The 26,292-nt window shown below is 39.1% G+C and overlaps 1 long non-coding RNA gene across 1 annotated transcript; it reads right to left on the bottom strand.

The window, feature by feature from the left end:
* Positions 1-11,837: 11,837 nt before the first annotated feature.
* Positions 11,838-25,555, bottom strand: LOC115426456 (uncharacterized). The gene is made up of 3 exons (XR_003936346.1): positions 25,406-25,555; positions 16,072-16,078; positions 11,838-11,849 (listed from the first exon to the last, which is right to left on the bottom strand). It is a non-coding gene; the product is annotated as an uncharacterized LOC115426456 (long non-coding RNA).
* Positions 25,556-26,292: the final 737 nt, after the last annotated feature.

Below are 26,292 nucleotides of genomic sequence, written 5' to 3'. Positions count from 1 at the left end.
TTGTCGGGCTCCCTGCCTTCGACTGTCACCCAATCCACACTGCACCCGGCCCCTATGATTCCCTCGATGGGTGGTGAGTCCGTCGGAGGGTGGGCCCACGTCGCTCTTTCGGGCTGGGCCCGGCCGGACCCCGTGGGCATAGGCCCGACCACCAGGCGCTCGCATGCGAGCCCCAACCCCGGGCCTGGCTCCAGGGTGGGGCCCCGGCTGCGCCGTACCGGGCGACGTCACTTTCTTAAGATGTTTGTTATTCATAGGGGCTTCATTTATAACCCATAAAGACCCATCGCTTCTGTGGCAGTTAAATTAATTTTTCTATTTATTCAAGCATTCTTAATTGATTTATCAACATTTAATATAATATTATCCTCTGTATTTTGTGGGGGGTTTTCAGTATAAATCATGTACTTTCCTCTATTTAATTTTCTGATCATGTAGATGTTCATAAAAGCTCAGATTAAAGTTGTGTTCCATTATATCAGAAACAGAGAAAACTGAAGAAAAACTGACTTTTTCAACACAATATATCATTAATTGAACATAAAACAAGTGTCTCCATTTACTGTCATTGATCCAACTCCATGGGTTTAACTGGTGAATCAATGTTGTAGAAGATGACTATATTTCCATGGTAACTACAGAGCCTCTGAACGTCCAAATAGGTCATATCTTATGACCACGAAAAGATGACAAACTGTATTTTACACCAATTATTTACATGTATTGAAAGGATTAGTGGATCAACAGGTATTAAACTGTTCAGATCAGTAGGTGACTTTGGTGGACCAGTTGGTGTTTGGGTCGTTAAGGGTTAATGTGTTGACCCAGTATTTACCACTGTCAGTAGCGTTAACATCTATGATGGACACGTAGTCTTACAACACATACAGTTTGTAAAAATAAGCCTTTATACTTATATTTACGTTTTGTTTACTCTTCTTACCTCTGGAGAACAGAGGCCATTTTGGGAACACTATCTGTTTCCATGCCTTTCTCATTTCTGACCAGGGACGATGCAGGTGAAAATATGAACCACAAAATCCATGGGATGCGGAAAAAACAAAGTTCTGTAAATTTTGTCCAAGCAGGTAAAGTGTGGTGTGAATCCTAGTTGGAGGTAGCGGGTCATCTCAGATTTTCCTCCTGCAAAATTACAATAAATTATTTACACAGACTGTTCTCTGCACATCCACATGCTTCAATCACATCCAGATCCAGCACAAAAGGGTTACGACATGCCTTGACATGGCACAGCTGGGTGTAAACTGACAACTTCACACCTCTGTAAATCATATTGGATGATTAATTGATGCTGTCCAAAAGGGAAGTACAAGGACATATTCAACAAGGCTGGTGTTTTAGGTACTGGAAAAGTTACAGCAATCCACTTCAAGTTCTACCACAGAACATCTCTCATGTGTTTGTGTTGCTGTGGTGAATACTAGCAGAAATAAGCATCTATTTTGTGGCAGTTCGCAAATTATTTTTCTCTGTCTCTAACCTTTATTAAGTGATTCATCACCATTTATTATAATATTATGATTTATCCGATTAATGTATTTTGTGTGTGTGTGTGTGTGTGTGTGTGTGTGTGTGTGTGTGGGGGGGGGGGGGTTCAGAGAAAATTATGCATTTTCCTATATTTAATTCACTGATCATGTAGATCAAGGGTGTCAAACTCATTTTAGTTCAGGGGCCACACACAGCCTATTATGATATACAGTGGGCCAGACCAGTAAAATAATAGGATAAGAACTTATACATAATATCAACTTCAAAGTTTTCTCTGTTTTTGAGTGAAAAAAGTAAAATTCCGTGTTGAGAATGTTTACATCTACGAACTGTACTGGAATATAACATAAACAAATATGAACAACCTGAAAATTCTTAAGAAAAATGAGTGCAATTTTAACAATTTTGCAACATAGTTTATCATTTATACATGTGCATCACAACTTAGAGATCACAGTGGATCTACAAATACACAAAACATTTAGTAACAGGCAGAATATTGGTAAAATTCCACATACTTCACTTAAGACATTTCAAGCTGTTCTTATTTGTTCAGGTTATTCACATGTTTTGTAAAAGGCTAGTTAGTAAATGTAAACATTTTTGTGCAATTTTACTTTGTTTACACTAAAACAAAGAGGAAAAAAAATAGCTTTTTCATTATTTTTAGGTTATTATGATAGTATTTTACTGGTCTTACCCACTTTAGATTGAATTGATCTAAAATGATTTTAACATCCTTGACTGTTAATATCTTCAGTGTAATTTTTGCATTTAACAAATTCATTCCATGGGCCAAATTGGATCCTTTGGCAGGCCGGTTTTGTCCCCCAGGCTGCATGTTTGACACCTGTGATGTAGATACTCAGTTTAAGGTTGAGGGATGTTATATCAAAAACAGAGAAAATTGCAGAAAAAGTGGCTTTTTCGGCAAAGATATCAAAAACAGAATGTAAAAACAAGCATCTCCATCCGCTGTCATTGATCAAGCTCCATAGGTTTTAGTGGTGAATCAATCCACATTCACTACAGAGCCTTTGAACGTCCAGATGGGTCATATCTGATGGCCATGAAAAGGTGACAAACTGCATTTTACACCAATTATTTTCATGCATTAATAGGATTAGTGGTTTAAAGGTTATTAAACATTTTAGATCAGTAGACGGTTTTGGTTGTCAGTGGTTTTTTTTGGGTCTTTAAGGGTTAAACTCATAGTAGATCAGCCACAAATGGGTCCACTGGTCTATTAAGTAAATGTGTTGCTAAAAGTAGTTGCTCATTTCTGTGCATCTTTCATTACCATAGAGACAGTATTTCCTGTAACATCCATTAAAACATCAACGTGATGTTTCTGAAATGTGTCGTTTTATCAGTGGATTGGATTTATGCAGCATTTTTCTAGGTCACTCATTCATTTGATTGAGTTTTGCTTGTTGTGTCAAACTGGTAGATCCAAGTTTCATCCCAGTGATACAGCGCTCGTCTGAGAACTGACCCAAACATCCATCACCAACCAAAAGCACCTACAGATCTAAACTGTTTAATACCTGTTGATCCACTCATTCTGTCAATACATGTAAATAATTGTTGTCAAATGCTAATATGCAAATATCTACATGTAGTACAATCCAATAAAAATATGTGTTTGTGTCGTGTTTCTTTTTTAATAGTAATAACCAAAAGTAATGTTACAAATGAACATCAGTTTAACCCTCGAAGACCCAAACAGCCACTGGCAACCGAAAGCAACTACTGATATAAACTGATAATTTTTCATCCACTAAGCCTATCAATACCTTAAAATAATTGGTGTAAAATACAGTTTGTCATTTTTTCATGGTCATCAGATATGACCCATTTGGACATTCAGAGGCTCTGTAGTTACGGTAGAAACACTGTCATCTTCTACAACATTGATTCACCAGTAAAACCCATGGAATGAGATCAGTGACACCAGATGGAAATGCTTGTTTTATGTTCAGTTAATGATAGGTTTAACTGACAAAAGTCACTTTTTTTCTGAAAAGTCATGTTTTTTTTCTGCGGTTATCTCTGCTTTTGATATAATAACCCTCAACTGTAATTTGAGCTTGTTAGGGACCAAGCAGCAAGATGACCAGGAGACAGGACTAAAGTTTCACAAGTGGGTTTTTATTTACCCAAAGTTATTTAAAAAAAAAAAAAGATTATAATATATAAAAGAGGTCAACATAACAAAACTGCGCTAAAAAATAATAGCAACTAAGGCTGAGAACACAAACTGAGGTATCAAACAAACTAACAAAAACTGACCTAACAAAGTGAGACAAAGGGGAACATATATAGTGGCTTGGCCAAACCATGAAATACACAAGGGAAAACAAAATGAACACTAACTATAACTAAATACAACTGAAACCCCGGTAACACTAAATCCCCCCCATGCCACCACAGCCCGTGGTTCCTTCCAACAAGGTGGCTACAGTATATAGCTCCGCTCCACCCTTAACCACGCCTTTTCTACAGCCGAATGGTGCTAGGACACGCCACATAGTAACTCAAACAACAGAACCAAAGATTAATATTACAAAACAAATAATTTAATCGTCACCCTACACTGTCAATATATGTGCACCTATATCTACAGTGTAAGATTAAAAATAAAGAAATACAAAATAAACTGTGTATGTTAAATGACTAACTACAAATGGAAACCATGTGCTGCTAACCAAACTTATGAAAAATATGATATGAAACTAATAAGGTGATGGTGTGCTTGTGAAGATATTACCTTTGTGTGGCTGTGTCCATCACAGAGATTTTATGAACATCTTCATGATCAGTGAATTAAATACAGAAAAACACCTTATTTATGTTGATAAAATACAAAATACAGATGATGATAATTGAATAAATCAGTGATTCCCAACCTTTTTTGGCTCGTGACCCCATTTTAACATCACAAATTTCTGGCAACCTCAGACATTCAAAACAGAGACTTTTTTTTCCTAAAATTAATTTGTTTTTGATCATGTAGTAGTTTGCTGTACTATGTTGCAAATAAACATTAATTTTAGATAACATTTAGTCTATATAATGTATATTATTATGGACGGAGGCAGAAAAGCCAGGTGTAGATTACTGCACAAAGGGAGAATTTTATTTTCCTTGGTCAGGATATGTACAGTCAGTCCAGTTTGGATTTACAAGACTGACAATTAATACTGAACAAACAAGAACTCAAACTATGAATTATGAAAGAGCTGCAGCATCTGAAACGGACCACAATGAACATTTGACAGATAAACAGTACCACAGTGCTTCAGTTTCAGCTTCACAGTTTGTCATGTCTTTTATTTATTGTGATTGTCTCTCTCCTCTCACCATATATTTTTTATTAGTAAATTAGTGGTGTTGTTTTTATTTAAATCAATTACTAGAAATTTCAGGTGACCCCGTTTGAATTCCAGGCGACCCCAGGGTTGAAAAACACTGGAATAAATGGTGATAAACCACTTAAAAGAGTGATATCTTACTTTTTTTTAATGGAATTTTGCATTTTAAAACATTTCCCTGCGGTCTACATAAACTGTAAATGCTATACTTGGGTCTGAATTCTTCATTAATTCAACTCCACGGGTCCATTTTCAACCCTATTTCTGAGTAATGGCATCAGAAAGGTTGTTTTGAGTGCTGGCCCTTTAAATGCAAATGAGCTACTTCAGGCCCCACCCCCTCCAGGTTGTTGGCTGTGCTGCTCCATCTCGTTCAACCAACAACTAAACATTTTAGGTAATCGGCTCAACCACTGCTGCTGACAAACTATTATGTCATACTCGGAGAAATGTTTGTCAGAAGTCTTGACCTTATATGTACAAATGTCAGGATGTAACTAGTTATAGACGCAACAAATTAAGAAGGAATTAAAACAGGTTGTAGAAATCCACTCGATTTTTGCCAGAATGAATATAAAGATAGCTTTGCAGCACCTGGAGGGTTAAAATTCAAGCTTTATGAACTATTAGGGTTCAAACACACATATAAATGTACCACAGACTAATAAAAGTGGGTTTAGCAAAATATGACCCCTTTAAGAAAGGTTTGATCTAGAGAAAATTTCATTTGTGAACTGACACAAAAGTAGCGCTGGGTCTTTATGAGTTAAAAAACCAGGTGAACAACACTTACTAATTATCGGTCAACATCCCACGCTTGAGTGCAAACTATTAATTTTAGATCGATTATTGGTGTGCATTTTTAATACCATTAGGTGTTGAGGTATTTGTGTTATATTGAAATAACTTGTGACAGACTGAGCTGAAAGACAGAGGTGTAGTTTTTAGAATAAGGGCTTTATTTTACATGTATTTTAATTTCAATTACAGGCAAATAAGCAGTTTTTACAATGTATTTATGGCCTAAATGGAGGTTAAGAGACATTATGGTACAGTTGACTAAAATATTTGATGGTAATGATAGAACGTTAATGTTAATGCTGTGTTACATTAACTTTTTAACATTAATATATTTGACTTTGCACGATAACATGTGCAGTAAGCATTTTATAACTACTGAGTGTCAGTATTCCTCTGTTTTCCCATTCTTTCTCCTGATGCTTCACGTCTTATTGCCTCTATCCAATCTGTCATCTTAAAGGTTCAGATTTTTCAGCTCGACATCTTTTACAACCGTATTGTGGATTACTAACCCTGTTGGTAGTACATCCCAACGTAGCAGCTTTTAGCCATTTTTCAGGTCCTTGCGGATGAGACTGACAAGGAAGTACTGGGTTTAAATGTGCCGTGTCTTTCCAGGGTCATGATTTATGTGTTTAGTGTAGGTGCAATATGGGTGTTAAAAGTGCCAAGAAACTAAAAAACAGAAGTTTGTCAGTGCTAGGTGGTTACTAGCTGTGGCTGGAGGTGTGGTCATTGCACTAATAAACTAGAAAAGTACTCGGAGAGTGTAGATCTCCGCCAAGGCAGATCAGTGACCCCTCCACCCCCCACCCCCCCGATCACCACCAAAATTTAATCATTTGTTCCTTGTGCAGTATCAACATTTCCTGAAATTTTCATCCAAATCCATCCATAACTTTTTGAGTTATCTTGCACATGGACGGACAGACATGACGTGACGTGACATCCTTGGCAGAGGTAATAAGAAATCAGAAATGGTGGACAGTTGTGTTTCTATTGATCCTATGGGCTGAGTATATTTGTATTTTTATCTCACCGGTGGACCAACCGGCTGTTGTGAAGGCGTTGTGTCCAGAGGCATCTTCCTCATTGTCATCTTCATTAGCAATGTAGATGGAGCTTGTAGCTTCCTTTGGACAATGTCTACAAAGCTTGCTCACAGTTTTGAGAAATACTGATTTCTGAAATTTTTTAAATAAATTTGAAATATTAAAAATGGGCCTTTAAATATAATGGTCCATATTCTGTTGGCTTATAACATGAAAATGGTCAGAGATATCAATTATTTACTATTGAGCACTGATATAGACTTTCATTTGGGTCCATGAAGTCATGGACCCAAATCCTGTCTACATTTCAACAGTCTTCTTCTCCAAAACTACTGGCTAGATTCAGTTCAGATTTTTTATGTAGCTTCCTTGAGATCATGTCTACAAACTTTGAGTACAGTTTCCAGAAATTATGATTTCTTAATTTTTGACAAATTTTTGAAATACAAAAAAAATTGCCTTTACTTCTAATGCTCCATATTTTGATGGTTTATAACATGTAAATGGTCAGAGATATCAGTATAGTTCCTGCTGAGCACTGATAGGAAGTCATATGTGGACTTTAATTTAATTAGTTGAGTTCTCCTCCAGTGAAAGTACCACCCACTTCTATTGGGAGATTGATCTCCTGCATCCAGACCACAGGACTCTAACATAGAACAGAACCTGACAACCTCACAAATTCAACTTGTTATTGACTCTTGATAGAACATGCTGGTGAGATACAGGAACATTGGTCCTATTTTTCTGTATGAAATTACTGTACTTTGACGTAATAATACATCTTAAAGTATTGTGTGCACAATCCCCTCTCAGTCAGTGAGACCTTTATAAAAAGGGTAAAGAATATCTGACATCTAGGCACAAGGCAGGTTTATTTATATAGCACATTTCATGTGCAAGACAAGTCAAACTGCTTCACATAAAACATTAAAAGCATTACAGCGGGGTGCAGGGGAAGCAATAAAAAGCAATAAAATAATTCTAAAAAAAAAATAAAAACTTTAGGCTTCAAAGAAACAGTGCAGATCTGAACCTCTGAATAAGAATTCTATACTTGGATTTAAATAAACTGAGTGTTTCAGCTGATCTGACGCTTTCTTTCTACAGTCCACCTCACTCAAAGATGGAAACAACCATGGGTGGTGGTGTAATTCCACACATATTTTTGTAAACTGGACACATTTTTTGGACTGGATGACAAACATTATCTGCCCTGAAGAGTCTTTTGACTGAAATGTCATTTGTATTACATGCTATATGAATGATTTAGTTGCAGTGTGTAGTTTTAGTTGAGCAAATGTCATTACATTTTAGTCACTGTGTGAAAAATGGGCTTACTCATTTTAGGATTTTTATAGTCATTTAAACAGGCTCATTGATTGTGTAGATAGATGTCATGCAGTGTGTGTGTGTTTGTTTTGTTTTTTCTTTCAGTGCGGTAGCATACTTTGTTCCTGAGAACATGTTGAATATCCAACACCGATCATCAGTGAAAGATGCCTTTAAAACATGTAAAAAAAAAAAAAAAAAAACTATCAAAAGCAGCTTCTCTCCTTCCTATCCCACATTGTTTGATCTGAAACAACCAAATACATTAGCCTAGATTACCCCAACCAAACCATGGCAATATTTAAAATAGAGGAACAGAAGAATAACACACACATTGTTGAAGTACTAAGGGCCTGATTTACTACAGGTTTGGATGTGTAAAAACATGTCCAAGCAAAAACACGTTGAAGCTAATCTACTAACAGGATGCACCAAGGGTTGCGTTTCTCAAATGTGCAAAATAGCTCGTGCAACCCATTTAACATGTTTTCCTTGATGAATATGCAATATGGGCGTTTCTGCCAGAGCACGCAAAATTATTCAGGAGTAGATGCAAATATTTATTTTGCACGTAAAATGGGATTTAGCAAACCATAAACTGATTGCAGTGCCTGATTTTGCGTCTATATTCAGCACGTCTGAAAGGCAGGTTTTAACTGGCACAGCTTCGCGCAAAACTGGCTGTAGTTGTAGTGGTGAGGAGGCGGCATAGGCCCAACCAAAGGCAACACAGAGAACCAACTGGTACTGATCACATCAATATTTTTCTAATGACGAAAGAAAAAATAATTGAGACGTATCACCAACCCAGCAACGCCATCTTAGAACTTCTAAATGAGCGAGGGGATGATCTGGATCTAGTCACAAGGAGGAGTCGTACAATACCTTCTATGACAAAACTCCTCCATCATTACATTTCCTTGCATCTGGATCATTCCAGTGCACTATTGGGCATCCCAGAGCAGTTTTTCCAGCGTACTGTCTCCATGACGACAACCAGTGGCACACACAAAATCCTCATTTAAATAGGGAAGCCTCTAAGACTTTGCACCTGTTGTCAATCTCAGTTGATCAACCGTGACTCGCAAATCAATAACACACGCATTTTTAAATGCGAGCAAGTAAATTTGCGCCCTTTAATTGCGATCCCAGTAAATCAGGCCCTAAGTCTACTCGTGAGCATGAAGACCAGTGGAGAGCAGTAAAGATAGTGCTGAAAATAGGTTTAAGAGCTCTCATACATCATCTCATTACCACTGCTCTGAGTGTGTGTATTTTTGCGCGGTGTTCTCTGCTTTTCTTATGGATGTGGAGTCATGTTGGTGTATCTCATGCTTGAGTAGCCAGTAGATGGATGCTATTATTTGCATGTAAATGTTTCCTTTTACTGCTGCCATCCATCAACACCGATTCCCACTGTCCACTGGTCCATGGACGCTGCTACACCGGCCTTCACGGAGAACAGTATCAGTGTCCTAGAATATGTCTCCTGATTCAACGTGGAACACTGAGCAGGAAAGTTGACTAGATGAATGATAGAGAGCAAAGTCCCAGTTCAATCGAGGCACAGGTCGATAAGATAATACAGGAGAACGGCTAAGTGCAGGGAGATTGACTGGCTGAGTCTGTGTCGGAGATGATCTTTGGCAAACAGCCCAGTAGTTCCAGATGAATTTCACGATAGGTCCTCTTTTTTTTTTTTTTTTTCTTTTTTTTTTGAGATAGACCAGAGCAGCTTTTTGTATGTTGCAGTTTTCTGAAAGCTGAACAATCCTGCAAATGTTCACTTTGATTCTCAAGCTGCTCTTTGAATACTCTCTAGTCATTCATTGATAGTTGTTGTTTAATCCTAAAATACAGTTTTATGCTAGAAGTTTTGCTAGATGTACAAGATTTGTGGGAACATGAATGCATTTTGATTGTGTATACAGTGTGCATTCATTAACATTTATACAAGAGAACAGATAATATATGTGTGCATTGGTGTGCAGCGAGACCATGCACAATGTTAATGGCCGACCTTATTTACCAAACAAGAGCATAAAATTATCAAAGAAACCCTCTCCTTGGATTATCTAAAGAGTATCTGAAGGAAAATATAACGCTTTTTCTTTTTTTAATATCAAGTACTTAATATATATACAAACTTTGATTGAATTCAATTCAGTTCATTTTTATTTGTAGAGCCCTATATCACAACAAGGTTGCTTCACAGGGCTTTACAGAATTAGATGGATATGAAAAGAAACAACAGTCAAATAAACAGTAGATGAAGGAAAACTTCAAAAACCCAGTGGGAAAAGAGAAACCTCGGGGAGAACCACAGTGAAGGAGAGATCCACTCCCATGAATGGACAGGCTGTAGATGAGACCAGGACTGATGGTCGTCCATTGGCAGATGTAGTTCCAGTCTGTAAAGATGCAGTAGGGTGGGGGGCACATGAGGGAGTCCATCTAGTCAGATGAGACAGGTGAGGGTGGAGGAGGAGGAGGAGGTCCAGGGTCACAGGTCAGGACAGGGCACAGATGAGTCACCTCATCTGTGGTATTGACATTGGTATTGGTTGCTACAGTGACTAGTGAGTTCTATAAACTATCAAGCTGATAATCAGTTAAAAAAAAAAATAATGCACAATTTGCTTTATTAAAGGTGCAGTATGTAGGAATGATGTTCTAAGTAATATTAAAATGGCCTGACTGTCACCAGACATTACGGAATCATGTTCATTTCAAATACTGATATCACTGACAGTAGTAGTCCAGCCAGAATATTTGCAATTGAAAAGCTCAGTGTCAGCCCCTAAATGATGTTTATGTTGACACTGTGTGTTTTGGTCTGAGGCTCCGCCCATCACCTGTCTTCCAATCACAGTCGGTAGCCTTTCAGCATCCAGGTTGCCAGTTCCCACTGAGCTGCAGCTGGAACATTTCTGATCATAAATGTCTGACGTTAATAAACCTAAAAAGCCTCTTACTATTCCCAAATATGTCGTGATAAAGTGAGAAACAAAACAAGTAAGTAAGTAAAGCTTTATTTATATAGCACTTTTTAAAATCACATGTTACGAAGTGCTTCAAGGATATGTATAGGAGATGATTTTGAAACATGGAGACGGATGAAAGTGGAGAAGAATTTGAAGACTGATGCCAGCTCTCCCTTGGTCCAACTACCCGGTAAGAGCCACTGAGAGCCGGAGTCATGGCCTCTTCGCCTGGTCCCTTCTCCCGGGGCCGGGCTGCAGTCTCTTCTCCTGGCCCTGGTGAAGAGACCGGGTACCGGTGTAGGATTTGTCTCTTCCCATGGTAGCTCCTTGTAGTACAATGTTTTCTGTGGAAGTGACCTCTTCATATAGCGGTGTGTAATCCGAAAGGGGGCGGGGTGTGTGTGTGTGTGTGTGTGTGAGTGTGTGTGTGTGTGTGGGGGGGGGGGTACAGTAGCAAATTGACCCCTTTGATTTGTCCATCATAGTTTAAAAAAGATTCTGTTGAATATTCTTGTATGACAGCATTTTGATGTCATATTTTTTTTGCTACATCTTCCAAACAAACCTACTAATTCTTGACAGATGTCTGTTCATGTTTGACTCAAAATAATCACCAAACACCACAACAAGTCTGGGACCCACTTTTGGGTCACAACATCACCAGTGGAGAAAGCAGATGATAAATCAACTTGGGCCAGTTATTTTTGTACGTCCTCTAGATTCATCAGAGGAATCCTTTTCACCCAAGACAGAGACTACAAACTTAGAGTTGTCATAAGGTTCCACAAACATTTCTGAAGCTAGAAAGGTTTTGTTTTGTTCTGGTAACTTATTGAGAATAAAATCGTTGGAACTTCAGAGCAGATTGGGGCTCAGAGGATATTTTTGGTGTGGCCCCAAAGTTAAGAAACCATGCCGATCATTAAAATCTTTGACCCCTTAGCTTAGCCTAGTTTCCACCAGTGGGCCCATGTTAGAAAAAATGACAATTAATATGCACTGGCCTAATTACATGTGTTAATTTGTGCTGGTCCCATCTGAATTAGATGTTTGTTGCAGTGTGGCTTATTTGCATAGTAACAGGCTGATTATGTGCCAAATGTATAAATATTCCTTAAGTTACAATCGGAACAAACAGAGCAGGCATACCAAGACAATATTTTCTTGGCAGCAGAGTTTACAGTCAGTTCAAGCCTTTGCAGGTGGTTTGTGAATTACTTGCTATATTTTGTTTCATTTGTGCCAGTTTAGTGGCCATTAAAACGGCAATCTTTAGAGATTACCATGCCACACACTTAAGAAGAAAAAAAAAAAAAGGAAATTTCAGGACTTCTGAACCAAAACTCAAAGCACTTGATAATTCCCTAAATGCCAAAGGTGGTGGTGATGTACTTCCATTTAAATGTCAATCACCGTGAATGCTTCCACCTATGCTAGCTAGGTAATGTTTCGCTAGCTGGTCGACAATGAAAAAGTGTAAACAATTTAAATACCAGAGAGCATCTAGTACAACAGCTGCGCACTGCTGTGTGCCATTATACCAGGCAAGTAGTAAGTGTAATAATGTATACAGGGACGTTAACTGACGAAAACCCCACTTTTCATGCAGTGGTACTTCGACGTTTTTTACCTTTCCTCTGTAAATATAAGATAAGGCAAAAGTGGATCATCTCTATCTGCAGGGTCAAATTTTGAGGGGAAGGGTGTGGTTGTAATGTATGTAAAGTGCTGTATGTACGGCCAAGGGGGTCATTGTAAGACAAACAGTGTAAAAAGCAGTGATTACTTCTCTCTCAGAAAAACTCTTGTGGTGTAAAAGTAACAGGGCCACCCACTGGGTCGAACCCCCAGGTGCAAATCCTGACAAGAGTATTTTATTGTGTAGTTAATTATGAACAATTATTATTAGAGTATGTGTATTCTGTGTCTTTAGGTTTGCATCATACAACCTGTTCATGCTTTTCTGGGGCTTCATTGAGCCCACTCTGCCATCCATGGTCAGTGTTCAACTGGCCCTGAGAGGAACTCTCATTGACTCAAACGCCTCAACCCACTCACTGCAGCCCACTGATGAGTTGTTCCTGTTTTTGAACTACCTTGCCCTTGGGTCCAAGCAACAGGACCATGCTGACCGGTACAGTATCCATCAATCCACGGTCAGTCGAATCATTACACTGTGGAACAACTTCCCATACACAGTACTCAGCTCAGTGAGGATCTGGATACCTGAGGAACAGATAAGCAAAATTCTTGACTGTAGTGAGGTGTCAATGCCCATCTTCCCCTCTCCTCCACAGTGAGGTGTTTTCTTTGTACAAGTCCCACTGCACTCTAAAAGGGCTCATAGGAATTGCACCACATGGAGCTGTGACATTCGTCTCTGCATTGTATGGCAGGTCTATCAGTGACGAGCACTTCACACGTGAATCTTTGTCTCCTCTCCCTCCTAAACCCTGGGATGGATGTCATGGTAGACAAAGGTTTTCTCATAGATGACACTATACCCTGCAAGATTTACAGGCCAGCATTCCTCTCTGGCCGGTCTCAAATGTCTGCATGTAAAGTTAGGGAGACCAAGGCCATAGCATGTCTCTGAGTGGAGCAACTCATTCGACGGGTCAAGGAACACAAATTTTTCGATTCTGAAATTCCCTTACGGCTTTTTTTGGAGCATCAACCAATTGTATGCAGTGGCTTGTCTCCTTACAAATTATGAAAATGAGCCACTGGTAAAGCCCTGGGCAAATAATCCTGAAGTCTGAGTAACCCCAGCAAAGCCCCCATTTTTGAGGAAGGACTTGTGTAAAAGGCAGTCATAGGCCTACATTTTCATAAAAACACTGCATCCCAAGCTTTCAGTCAGATGACCTTCATCAAGGCATTGCGTATAACATACAGACTGTGTATGTTGTGTACAATGCCCCGATGAAGGTTGTCTGACCAAAAGCTTTGTAAATATCAAAAGAATGGAATGGATCTAAGAGTACATAAAACCAGCTGTTGTTGGTTTATGAGTACTTTAAAGAAATCCCTTGAATCCCTTTTAAAAATACTTTGTTAAATTGGGGCAGTCCTCTGCATTCATCTGTATACACTTTCACTACCTCTTTTTTCCTTAATCTTCCAATATTCCATTTCTTTGCTTGTGACTTCATTTTTTTTTTTTTTTTTTAATTTTATAATTGTATGTTCTTATTCTGGTTTTTATCCCAGATTGTTTTTATTTTTCTGGTTTTTATTGTTTTTTTATTGCATCTTATTTTTATTTATTTGATCTTACCTATTTTAAGTACTTATCCATGCTGCTATACCGATGAATGGTGGAACACTGAGCATTTTTTGTTTTTGTCCTGTCTTTTTGTCCTGTCTGTAAGCATGATCAAGTGCCTGTCTTGCATGCTTAATGTATGTGTTGTTGTAATGCCAAGGCAATCACCTAGACTGCAAAACAAATCTACCTATGGGTATAGATAAAGTAACCTTGACCTTGACTTTATCTTATCCGAGTTTATATTTGTATGAAATTTGTTTGCATACAGTTCAGGCCTTTGAATGCCACCTTGTTAAAATATTTCTTTAGTCAGCTCAGTTAACACACAGCTTTTATTTGGTCACTCATTGTTCAGTTCCTATCTCTTACCTTTTAACACTATTTACTTAATTTATACAAAATGCTTAGATCCAAGTAATTCATTAGTAATTTAGCCTAACAAACACAATGCAGTAACATTAGGATTATGAGGTTTTTTTTTTTTACTGTATCCAACACAGTAACTTCGAATAAATTTACACTGCAATAAACTTACTAATTGCCCGAGAAGGCATTGAGGTAAAAATAAAAAAAGAAATAATCAACTTTTTAAAAAAAATTGTTTCTATGACTTCCATGTCACGAGGAATTCTCTGAATGAATATGTCATCTTCTGTGTAAATAACAAAGCCACACCAGTCACGCCCAGAAATCAACAACTGTCCCTGGATCTGCCAGTAATAAGGATGGGACTGCTTCAGTGTGTGTACCCACCCTGATCACAATGTAAGGGCAGTCAACATAGCTTATTTTGTTTGAACATTTGATCTCCAGCAGGCAAAACACTGGCTGCCCCCCGAATCATACACAATCCCATCAGTGGATGACCCCATCCACAGTGCCTCAGGGTGGACCAGGAACCCCCATGTGTAATGGTTGAAAACTTCCCTTACCTTGCAGTAGTCCTCTACTCCTATAGGCTCTAAGTTAAGCCCCCATCGCATGTCAGCTGTCTGATGACTTGGTCTGAGAGGCCTTTTGGTGACGTTGTCAGCAGAGCTTCCCCCCCGGTGTGACAAACCTCTCTGAATTTACTAGAGGTGATGCAGCACCTCCTTAAGTGATGCCATTCAATGCAGGAACTCTGCTCTCGTGTGCTGTTTTCAATCTTGTGTGCTGTCTACAAAGATGTCTCTAGGGATGCCATATGATGATGGTGTTGATGTTCAGAGTAGACAAATGCACAGGTAGAGGGTTCCAGCCTGTACTCAGAGAGTGGCAGCTGTGGAGGTGAAGGTTCGTCTGTGGGTGGACGGATACTTGGGACTGTCCTTATTGGTAGGTGATAGTACAGAACACTTCCCTCTTGTACCTGACACACCACTGGAGACAGCTATTGTTGTGATCATGGGAGCTTCATCAGCAGCAAGCCCACGGTACACATCCTGAACCTTCAGAGTGGAGATATCTGGCAGAGGGGAGCTAACTGCTTTATACAAGTTGCTTCTGTGGAAAAAAAAAAGACAAGTGTGTTATAAATAAGACATACGTGTGTAGGCATATGTGTATGTATGTAACTGAATGAGTTTTGTATGTGTGCACTCATGGGTTGCTTACATGAAGATGTGTGTGTGTGTGTGTGTGTAGGTGTGTGTGTGTACATCAGAGGTGATTGCTTTGAGACAGCAAAGCCAGCTGAACTCACCTAACATTAAAGGAACTGAATGGGCAGAATTGCACTGTTGAATTTATAATAAAGATACGACTCTATGGCTATGTCATTCTGGTCAGCTGTTTATAATTTACTTTACAATGTGAATTCCCCGATATATTCTTGTATCAGTAGCCTACACTGTTGAATTTCCCATTAACACTGAGCATCAGTAGGTTGTCTATGAGGCAGCACCAAGCTGTTTTTTTCACTGCAGGGAAGCATGGTGGTCATTGGCCAAATGCATAAAATCATCCCACCCAATACCCTCCCACAGACATTCAGTGACTCTGGGGGTGAATGGGTGAGTAGGCCAGGATGCTGGACTTTGGATCTTGAATTGGATGAAGTGTTTGAAAGTGTAAATATTGGTCTGAAAGGCTGAACCCATTTTGAATGACAGCAATGTTGAAACATACCAGCATCGGAGCACGTTGGAGCTCAGTCCCATGCGGATGTCCGTGGAAGAGAGGTCGTTTGCCAAAGTGCGTGACTACATCAGCTGAAGAGAAAAAGGGTCAAGTCCTACACCTGTAAGTGTGTGTCACTGTGGTTTTATGGTTTAGATGAAGCATAACAGCCTCAATTAAGCATTCCTTTTATTTTTAATTGCTTTGCTATAATACGACAAGTTTTATGATGAAGCTGTAACATGAGCTTTCCCTCTTTTAAAGACCAGCAGCCATTACTGGTGTACATCCATGGAAGTATGCATAGGTTAGTAAGGTAAGTGTGCATTTATCATTTTGCTTTTAGCAGGTAAGTGCTTCTGTGTGTGTGCGTGTGTGTGTAGGTGTGTGCGTGTGTGTGTAGGTGTGTGTGTGTGTAGTATTGATAGTAGCACATGCCTGATTACTTCTACTAGTCTCCTCTCCCTCTGAGATTAACTTTGGGGTTGGGTTATTACATTGTACGTTCATAAAATATTCATGACGTTAGCTTACCTATCATTATGCTAACATTAGCTATCTATATTAAGACACAGACAGACGTTGCTTCAGAGATGTGCTAACTTTGGCAAGTAAAGGGCTAAAATGTACCAGAGACGGTTGTGTGAAATCAAAACAGAGACTTGTTAAAGGAGTGATATTTTGTTTTTTTTAGGTGGAATTATACATTTTAAAACATTTCCCTGTGGTCTACATAAACTGCAAAATGCTCTGCTTGGGTCTGAATTCTTCATTAAACTCCACAGATCCATCTTCAGCAATATTTCTGAGTAATTACACCGGAAAGGTGAGTTTGAGCGCTGGCCCTTTAAATGCAAATGAGCCCACTTCACACCCCACCCCCTCCAGGTTGTTGGCTGTGCTTCTCTGTCCCATTCAGCCACCGGTGTTCGTTAATGTAACCAACAACTGAACATTTTAGGTAATCGGCTTGAAGTTCAGACATATTTTCAGTTTTTACTACAACCACTGCTACTGACAAATAATTATACCGAACTCAAAGAAATGTTTGTCGGAAGTCTTGACCTTATATGTGCAAATGTTGTAACGTAACTAGTTATTAAACGTAACATATTAAGCAGGATTTGAAATGGGTTGTTGAAATCCACACGATTTTTGCCGGACTGAATATAAAGATACCTTTGCAGCAGCTGGAGGGTTCAAATTATTTTAACTATTGGGGTCCAAATACACAAATAAATGTACCAAAGACTAATAAAAGTGGGTTTAGTTAAACATGACCCCTTTAACTTACCTTTGTAGTTGTGTATGTAGCTGGAGACATAAAATTTTAAACCTTCGTCTTATTTTGACGCCGGTGTCTTTGATGTTGCTTGAATGATCCGATTCACAATGGTTACAGTAATTCTGGGACGGCCTTGCTGTGACCGCGTAAAAGTGCCATGATTGACGCAACATTACATTATGTGTGCAACGGAAGTATTGCAGCTGGCTGAAAAGTCTGGAAATGTCAGAATGGAAGTCCACAGCATTTAGGGAATTGGAGAGATTCTGTTCCTTATACCATATGCATGAAAAACAGGATCACTCATTTTTTTCCATCATTTTCACCCATATGTTCTGATAATATTTTTGTGGTATGTATATGATTGGCAGGGCAAATATATGAATCTGTGCATTTCTGTAGCTCTGTCCCTGTTCACTGCACCTTAGCTGTTCTCCACAAGAAAAGGAAAAACTACGTCACCAAGATTTGTTCAAGGACGTAATTTCTCTTTGAAGCACGAAACACATTACATGACTTAAAGCAGTGGTTTTGCCTTGTTGTACCCATGCAGGTTGGTTTTCAGCACTGTGGAAAGACTACAGTGGTCTGCAGAAAGAGGTCCAGGTGACCTTAAATGGGCAATTATCTTGAGTGGATTGAACTTTAGGATTCAAATCTCCTGCTTTTCACTTTAAGCTTTCAGGTTTTGGAATCAGAAATGTTCAACAACTGAAGAGTATGTTTTACTCTCATTTTAATCTATTTTTATCTTTAAGCTTTAGAGCTCCTTTAGTGTGTTCTTAGCTCTAACTTGTATTTCATATTTCATTATCTTCATTTGTGTCTGAATTGGCTACTAGAGCCAGGTAACCTCTTAGATGCTGCTTATAACCATCTGAATAAGATGAGTTGTGTCTGTGTTGTGTTCAGGCAGGGGTGAAGGTACTTCAGTTTAAGGCATAAAATGTAAAACAACGTTAACTTCAGCTGCCTTGCTCCTTCGTGTATTTTATGTACTGTATTTTCTTTATGTCATTTACAGGGAAAAACCTTTGCAACTTTTTGTCAGTTCCTGGATTAATGTGTGCACGATCAGACAGAAATTGATCAAATGTATGTGTCTGTCTTGTCTTTTTGTGCCTGTGATTCTGGCTCACTCTTTTTTTTTTTTTTTTTTTTTTCCCCTGAGATAACAGCTTGGCTGCAAGAGGCTTTCACTTACTCTGCTTTTCAATACACAGTGTTTCACTCACACACACTCACACACATATACACTTAAACACAAGCAGGAGATGCAGAGATGTAATATGTAGTGACATGTTTGACTGGAGCTCAGAGATCAAGTGAGTGAAGCGGGAAATGTCTTTAATGCTACACCTACTCATCTACATCAGAAACAAACAAGTCAAAGACAACACCTCTTCAGCCCAGCTTGAACTGGTTCATGTTTGTAACACTGTCCCTGTAGGGACCCTCCTGAGCCCCTCACTTTAACCAGGATGAAAGGTGCACATGGGAGGATTAAATCTCAAAGTGGAGTGCAATGCTAACACATGTTCTTTCAGCTGCTCTTTGAACAATATCATGTGACTTATGACATGAATTGTGATAAAACACATCAATGTTGCCATAAAAAAACAGACAACAGACATAAAAATAGGACCAATGGCCCCGTATCTTACCAGCCAAATTAAAAGCTTTAGCAAAATGTATCCAGATGCCATTTATTATCACCCAGTTATGTGTATTTATTACATTACAGAAATAGTCCATGTTTTGGTCATATTCTAATCAGATCTGTATAAAAATTCAAATTCCAACTTGATATCATTGATACTTACTGATTTATTGGATCAATCCACTTCCTATCTCTTATAATGGGAAAATTTTTCAAAGTCTCATCAAATCCAGAATCGGATCCAGATCCAAATAATTTCAATGCCTTGTGTTGACATCATCATAAAGAAGCTGTATACCAAGTTTGAAGTCAATCAGAACTGTAGTTTGGGAGAAAAAGACGATTGAAATTTTTTCCCCATAAGAACCTATGTTAAATTTTCTGTAAGTTCCCGGATCCAGAAGAAGATCCAGATCAGCATGTGGACATTATGTTTTGGTCATCTCCCCATCAGGGCTGGACTGTAGAAATTTACACTGGATATCATTTATATTTACTGAGTTATTGCATTGATCCACTTCCTATCTCTTATAATGGGGAAATTTTTCAAAGTCGCACCAAATCCAGAATCAGACCCAGATCCAAATAACTTCACTAACTTTTGTTGATATCATCATAAAACAGTTGTATACCAAGTTTGAAGTCAATCGGAATTGTAGTTTCAGAGAAGAAGACGATTGAAATTTTTGTAATGGACGACAGGCGACGACAACGACGGATGCTGCATGACGACAATAGCGTACGGCCTATTGGCCAGTAAGCTAAAAATTAAGAGACTTATAAGAGAAAATGCTGAAGGAAAAAAAAACTCTGTTCATCATCAGGTGCTCTTGGGGATTACTGTACCTCATGAAACGTATAAATTCAACATTAGCTCCCCCAGTTAGTGCCAAACCTCAATCCTTTTCCAACAGGGAAATGAGGCCATTGTGACGCTCTATTCAGAACCATCAGATTTCTTTGGAAATAATCTGCAGTTGAACATCTCTTATGGCTGGGTTATTTTGTCAATTTGGATCTGAACCAAAGCTGGACAACTGAGGCAGCTGCAGGACTGGTACTACTGTCAGGCAGGTCTGCTTGGTTTGAACAACGAACACCTTACAGCTTCAGTTTGCTGTCGTTCCAAGTGCTGGTCTTTATGTGCAGAGTTTGCATGTTGTTCCCATATCTGCACAGGTTCTCTCCAGTTTCCTCCCACCATGCATCAATAGTCAACTTAATAGGTTAATTAGTCGACCTCAATTGCCCATAGGTGTAAATGTGAGAGTGACATTTTGTATGTCTGTAGGTCAGCCCTTTGATGAACTGAGGACATGTCCAGGGTCACTCTAGGATACAGATTATAGAGTTCATAGGATGGATGCTACTTCAGAACATGGAAGGATGCTGCAGGAACTCTCAGTATACTTAGAATAAGGAATCTCATAAAAAGTTGCGCAATCAAATGTACCATTAGAACTCTCTTTCTAACAACTTGCTTAATGTCTTTAGCATCCAGTGCACCAGTGAAGGACTAATGGTTTAATGCACATAGAAAAAGTAATGTCTAGCACAGTTTTCTATTGTCTCTATAATGCTGCCAATATTAGGAACACCCAATGTGATACAAAAAAAAAAAATACATGCATGTGTGTTACATCCAGGCTGGATCAAATATTCCATTAAAAGCCTCCACTTACTGTAAAATGCGACAGCACAAGTACTAACAGGCATCAGGAAAAGAGATCAGATTTCTCCATTGGTCCCTTGTCTTCACTGGCTCCCTGTAAAATCTAGAACTGACTCTGAAATCCTTTAGCTACCATGCAAAGCCCTAAATAATAAAGCTCCATCCTATATTACAGACTTAATTATACCTTTAAAACCCAAACAGAACAGTCCCCCCCCCTGTGGAACTAGCTTCTAATTTGGGTCCAGGAGGCAGAGACAATCACTGTTTTTAGAATCTAGATTTAGTTGTAGCAGGTAGGCCTGGTGAACTGAACCATCCCTTGGTTTTCTGCATAGTACTCGGCTGCAGATGGACAATGATGGGCCAAACAACATGCATTTTTACATAGCCTGACCAAAAAACCTACAGTCCTACATGCAATAGTTTAACAGGACGTATTCATGCAGTGGCATGTTGTCACAATTAGTATCACAGTGTTTTATCAGCCATTGTTATGTTACTTTGTTTGTTTTCGCCAAGATCCTGTATTGATGATGTAGAGTTGGACCACTGTGTAAAGTCTTCCCTATTGCATCCCAAAGATTCTCAAAGCTGTTCATGTCTGGGCTCTGGTGGCCAATCCATGAGTAAAACGAATGTAAAACGTGGTTTTCAGGTAGTCACTGACCTCACTTAACATGGTAAACCTTGCCCTGACCAACTGAATCAACCCATAGATGATGGAGGTGGTCACTCCATCCACCTCTCTTCATCTATCTGGAACAGGGTCAACCTGGCTCATCAGACCACATGACCTTCTTCCATTGAAACACAGTCTCTCTATCAAACTGGTGGTCATATAAGAAATGAGAATCTGCTCACTGCATCAGTTAAAGGGTGAAAGAACTTGTTGCGACTGAAACGTATTAATCACTGTAGCGATGATCCAACAGAGGGATCTGAAGTGTCATAGACTTCTTTGTGGCCAGGCTTATTGTTTATGTCAGCATTATATCCCTTTGTGTCCTTCCTCTCTCGTAGTTTGTTCTTTTTCTTCTCTGTCGTCTCCCCTCATATCTCTGGTTCTGTATGTTCCTAATCTGTGGTTTTGACCTCCAACCTGTCCACTGTTTACCTCTCTTGTTTATTGCTCCTTATCTATGCTTTTCTTTTCTCTCTCCTCTTTCCTGTTGTCTTGTCTGAGTTTTTTTTTTTTCCTTTGTAACATAACATTTTTCTTCCCCACTGTCGACCTGGGCTTGCTCTTGGAGGATATGTTGGGTGTCTTCTCTGAATAGTATTTTTAAGGCCTTGACCTGAATTTGGGAAGCTCCGTGCAACAATCATTTGTCACAAAGGGTGCTCTATGTCTAAATTAGGGCTGCACTCTAAAAACTCGATGTTTGATTTAGATTTCGATTCAAGCTGGTGGTGGTGTTTTAGTCAGCATGTCGTTTTCGTGTACAGCCCGCAATGCAATGCACTGCTTCCAGTCTGGTATGTGATGATGTCTGAGGTGCTGAAATAAGTCGGTTGTGCTGCTGTCTTTGACTGATACCGCCTTCAGGATGAGTTTGCAGCGAGGAATGGTTTGGTCTTCATCGGGAACTCTGAAGCCGTTCCAACTCCACACAACCGACTTGCTCTTGCTATTTTTTAGCCACAAACTTCTCACCCTCCTTAGCAAATGCCATTTTTGTCCTGGTGTGTGGAGACCAAAGACTGTGGAGACCGCTCTCACAGTTAGGAGGAGGAGCCTACGGTACCCTGAGACATGAGAGAGATGAAATTCAATTTGACGATTAGCTTTTTTTAAACATTGTCTTAATTAAATAATCCAGTTTCAATTTAAAATCACTTAATCGTGCAGCCCTAGAATAAATCCAAACTGAATTCAGAGCAAAGTAAAAAGATGCAAGTGGAGTCATCTTCAACTGGTTGTGTGTGCTATGTTCAGGGTTCAGTCTGATGCAGTTTGCTGACTCTTGAATGCTATTCCTGATTGAAAACTAAGTCCCTACAATGACAAGAGATGACAGTGAGTTAGTGAGAATGATGCATAATGTACGTATTTCAAAACCCTCGGCCTGACTTATCCAGTGCACTACTGCCACCCAGTGGCCTGACTTATCAGTGCATGCCTAAGTTTTTGGGCAGACGGACAGACGGATGACCAACTGATGACAATACCCTGCGGCCAGTGTGACCGAGGGGAACAAACATGCTATAGGGAATGGTAATTGCAGAGAGACTGGCTTTACGACTCTGGAAATTGGAAGCTGTCCCTCATTTCGAGGTGTGGCCAATGGACCTCACCAGTAGAAAATCTAATAGGGTATCATGGACAAAATGAACAAATTCCATAATGCGTGGCATCCATTTTTAGATCATCTTGCCCACCTTCACAGACACCCTTAGTTGGAATGTAATGCTCAAGTGATGCAGCAGTATATTTCATTGTAATGTGCACCCAGTTCTGCCTTTACTTTTATTGTTGTTTTATTAACAACATCCACAGGTGACCAAAATCATCTACTGATCTAAACTGTTTAATACCTGTTGATTCATTAATCCTATCGATACATGTAAATAATTGGCGTAAAATGCAATTTCTCAGTTTTTATGGTCATCAGATATGACCCATTTGGACGTTCAATGGCTCTGTGGTGAACATGGAAACAGTCATCTTCTACAACATTGATTCACCAGTAAAACCCATGGAATTGGATCAATGACAGTGGTTGGAAATGCTTGTTTTTGCATTCAGTTAATGATATCTTTGCTGATAGTCGCATTTCTTCAGTTTTCTCGGTTTTGATATAATAACCTTGGAATTTCCATTGAATTTTCATGAGCATCTAAATTAAGTGTAGGAAATTACAGTAAATATAGGGAAATATATAATTTACAGTGGGAAATACAAGACACAAAGGGTAATATAATAAAATGGGAACTGCCACAAATGTAGCTCAGGGTCTTTATGGGTTAAATAGATCTTATTTATTTTCATCTGTATTACTTTCATTGTAGGTTTTTATATCAATATGTAAAATCTCATGCACAGACAAATACACATAAAAGGCTGTATTGCTATATTTGTGCATGTTTGTATATACTAGAACTGGAGCCAATTCAGGTATGATTACTTTAATTAAAATGTTATGTGACCTTTCCCACATTTCAAATGAGCACCAACAGCAACAGAAGCTAATGTAAATGTGCTTACCACTGCACAACATACAAACATCATATCCTTCCACTTTCATTTTCTTACATGTATTTTTCCGATGACAAAATGAAAATATTTCTCGGGTCTTTCTGCCACAAACATGATTGCACAAAACCTTTTTCGCAACTGTCATCTGCCGCATGTGACAACTGGAAATTCTCATTATTGATTATCTGTCATTGCACCTGGTTTGTAAGGCCACTCTCCTGTGATTGGAGATCATCACTGAAGCGGTTTTCTAACTACGGGGCGTTACTCTGGGTCAAATGAGCTGTTGAGCAGGGGGAAGGGGCTCTTGGCTATCAGTAGAAAGTCAATGAGATGACACTGGCTATAGAGACAGTGCCTGTGATAAGAATGGGTTGCTAGGCATCCTTTCTCCTTTCTCTCATTGCTCCATCTCTCTCCTAACCATGTGTCTGTTAACGCTTTAGCTCAGGCAGTTTATGTGTCTCAAGGTGAATGGGAAACTAGTGCAAAGTTTAAAGCTGCCAACGAGAAGTGAAACTGGTTGCATTTATCAACTGAAGTCAGTATAGATGATTCAGGAAGTTTCTGGAGAAAGAAGACAGTGATGTATCTCAGTGGGTGTATGTGGATGACCCTTTTTGTACTGTATAAGGATGGACAAGAAGCTAAGAAATGCTGATTGGCCCCTGGTGGCTGACACTATAGGTCATCGGCCCCACCTACTTCATGTTAGTCAACAGAGAGCTGCAGATGTTGCACTTACACTTCCTTTGCCTTAAAGTCAGTGTTTTGAGTTGTTGGTTGGGTCCCTGATATGTCGTTAAAGGGGTTGTACGTCGTATTTCTACATTCATTTATGTGGCCACTAGAGGGAGTAGTGAAACACATGCCAGTTTTCCATGATGAAGAAAATAAAGCAAACAAGAAAAGCACTCGGAGAGCGCGGACCTCTACCAAGGCAGATCAGTCCCCCCCCCCCCACACTGATCACCACCAAAATGTTATCATATGTTCTTTGTGCCAGTATCAACATTTCATCAAAATCCATCCATAACTTTTTTGAGTTATCTTGCTAACAGTCAAACAAACAGACAAATCCCAATGAAAACATAAGGTAATAAGGTAACAAAACAAAAGCTTCCGAATGTGACCATATGGAATGAGAACTGCTAAGAAACAACTTTTATGCTGCATTCCAGAGTGCTGGGAGGTGGGAAGTTTCCGACGTCCAACTCTATAAAATGCATTGGAATGCCTGTCCAAGCCGGAGGTCCTTGTTGCAAAGTGGGGCCACTTCAAACTACCCCGACCTCACCGTGAACTACAACATGACATCAACAAAACAATGGCGCCGCAGTGTGCAAATAGAAAAAAAAACTTTACAATGTATAATTAGCTCATCCGTCATTTCGCCTCTTCCATCTCATTTGCATACATGAGAACATTGCACTGTTGACAGTCAAAATGCCTCTACAGTAACAAAGTAAATAGGAGCTTAAGTTTGCAATCTCCACATTTGTTGTTTATATTCCATATGGATCACCTGGAATACTTTAAGGTGGGATGTAGTTAACTCCAAGTGAGATATATTCTACCTCCAAGCACCCTGGAATGCGGCATTAGAATCAAAGAAAGTGAAAAAATGATAAAAGCTAGCATCACTGTTGTTCTTTTCTCCATTGGACACAGCTGTAAATGGAAAGAGTAGAGTTTGATGCTGAAATTGCAGCGTTTCTTCTACGTGAATAAGTTTGATTATGAGGCTTATGAAGGTATAACGTTATTATGTGATGTTTTTATCTGCCAGCTATTATCAACACAAACCATACAGAAAACAGAAGTGATGTGTGGTTTTACTGTTGCTGATTTCTATCTACACTGAACAAAAATATAAACACACCACTTTTGTTTTTGCTCCCATTTTTCATGAGCTGAACTCAAAGATCTAAAACTTTTTCTGTGTACACACAAGGTTTATTTCTCTCAAATATTGTTCACAAATCTGTCTAAATTTGTGTTAGTGAACACTTCTTCTTTGCTGAGATAATCCATCCACCTCACAGGTGTG

This window comes from Sphaeramia orbicularis, chromosome 1 (assembly GCF_902148855.1).
Source record: "Sphaeramia orbicularis chromosome 1, fSphaOr1.1, whole genome shotgun sequence".
Taxonomy (NCBI): Eukaryota; Metazoa; Chordata; class Actinopteri; order Kurtiformes; family Apogonidae; genus Sphaeramia; species Sphaeramia orbicularis.
This window is presented reverse-complemented; position numbering and strand designations above follow the sequence as displayed.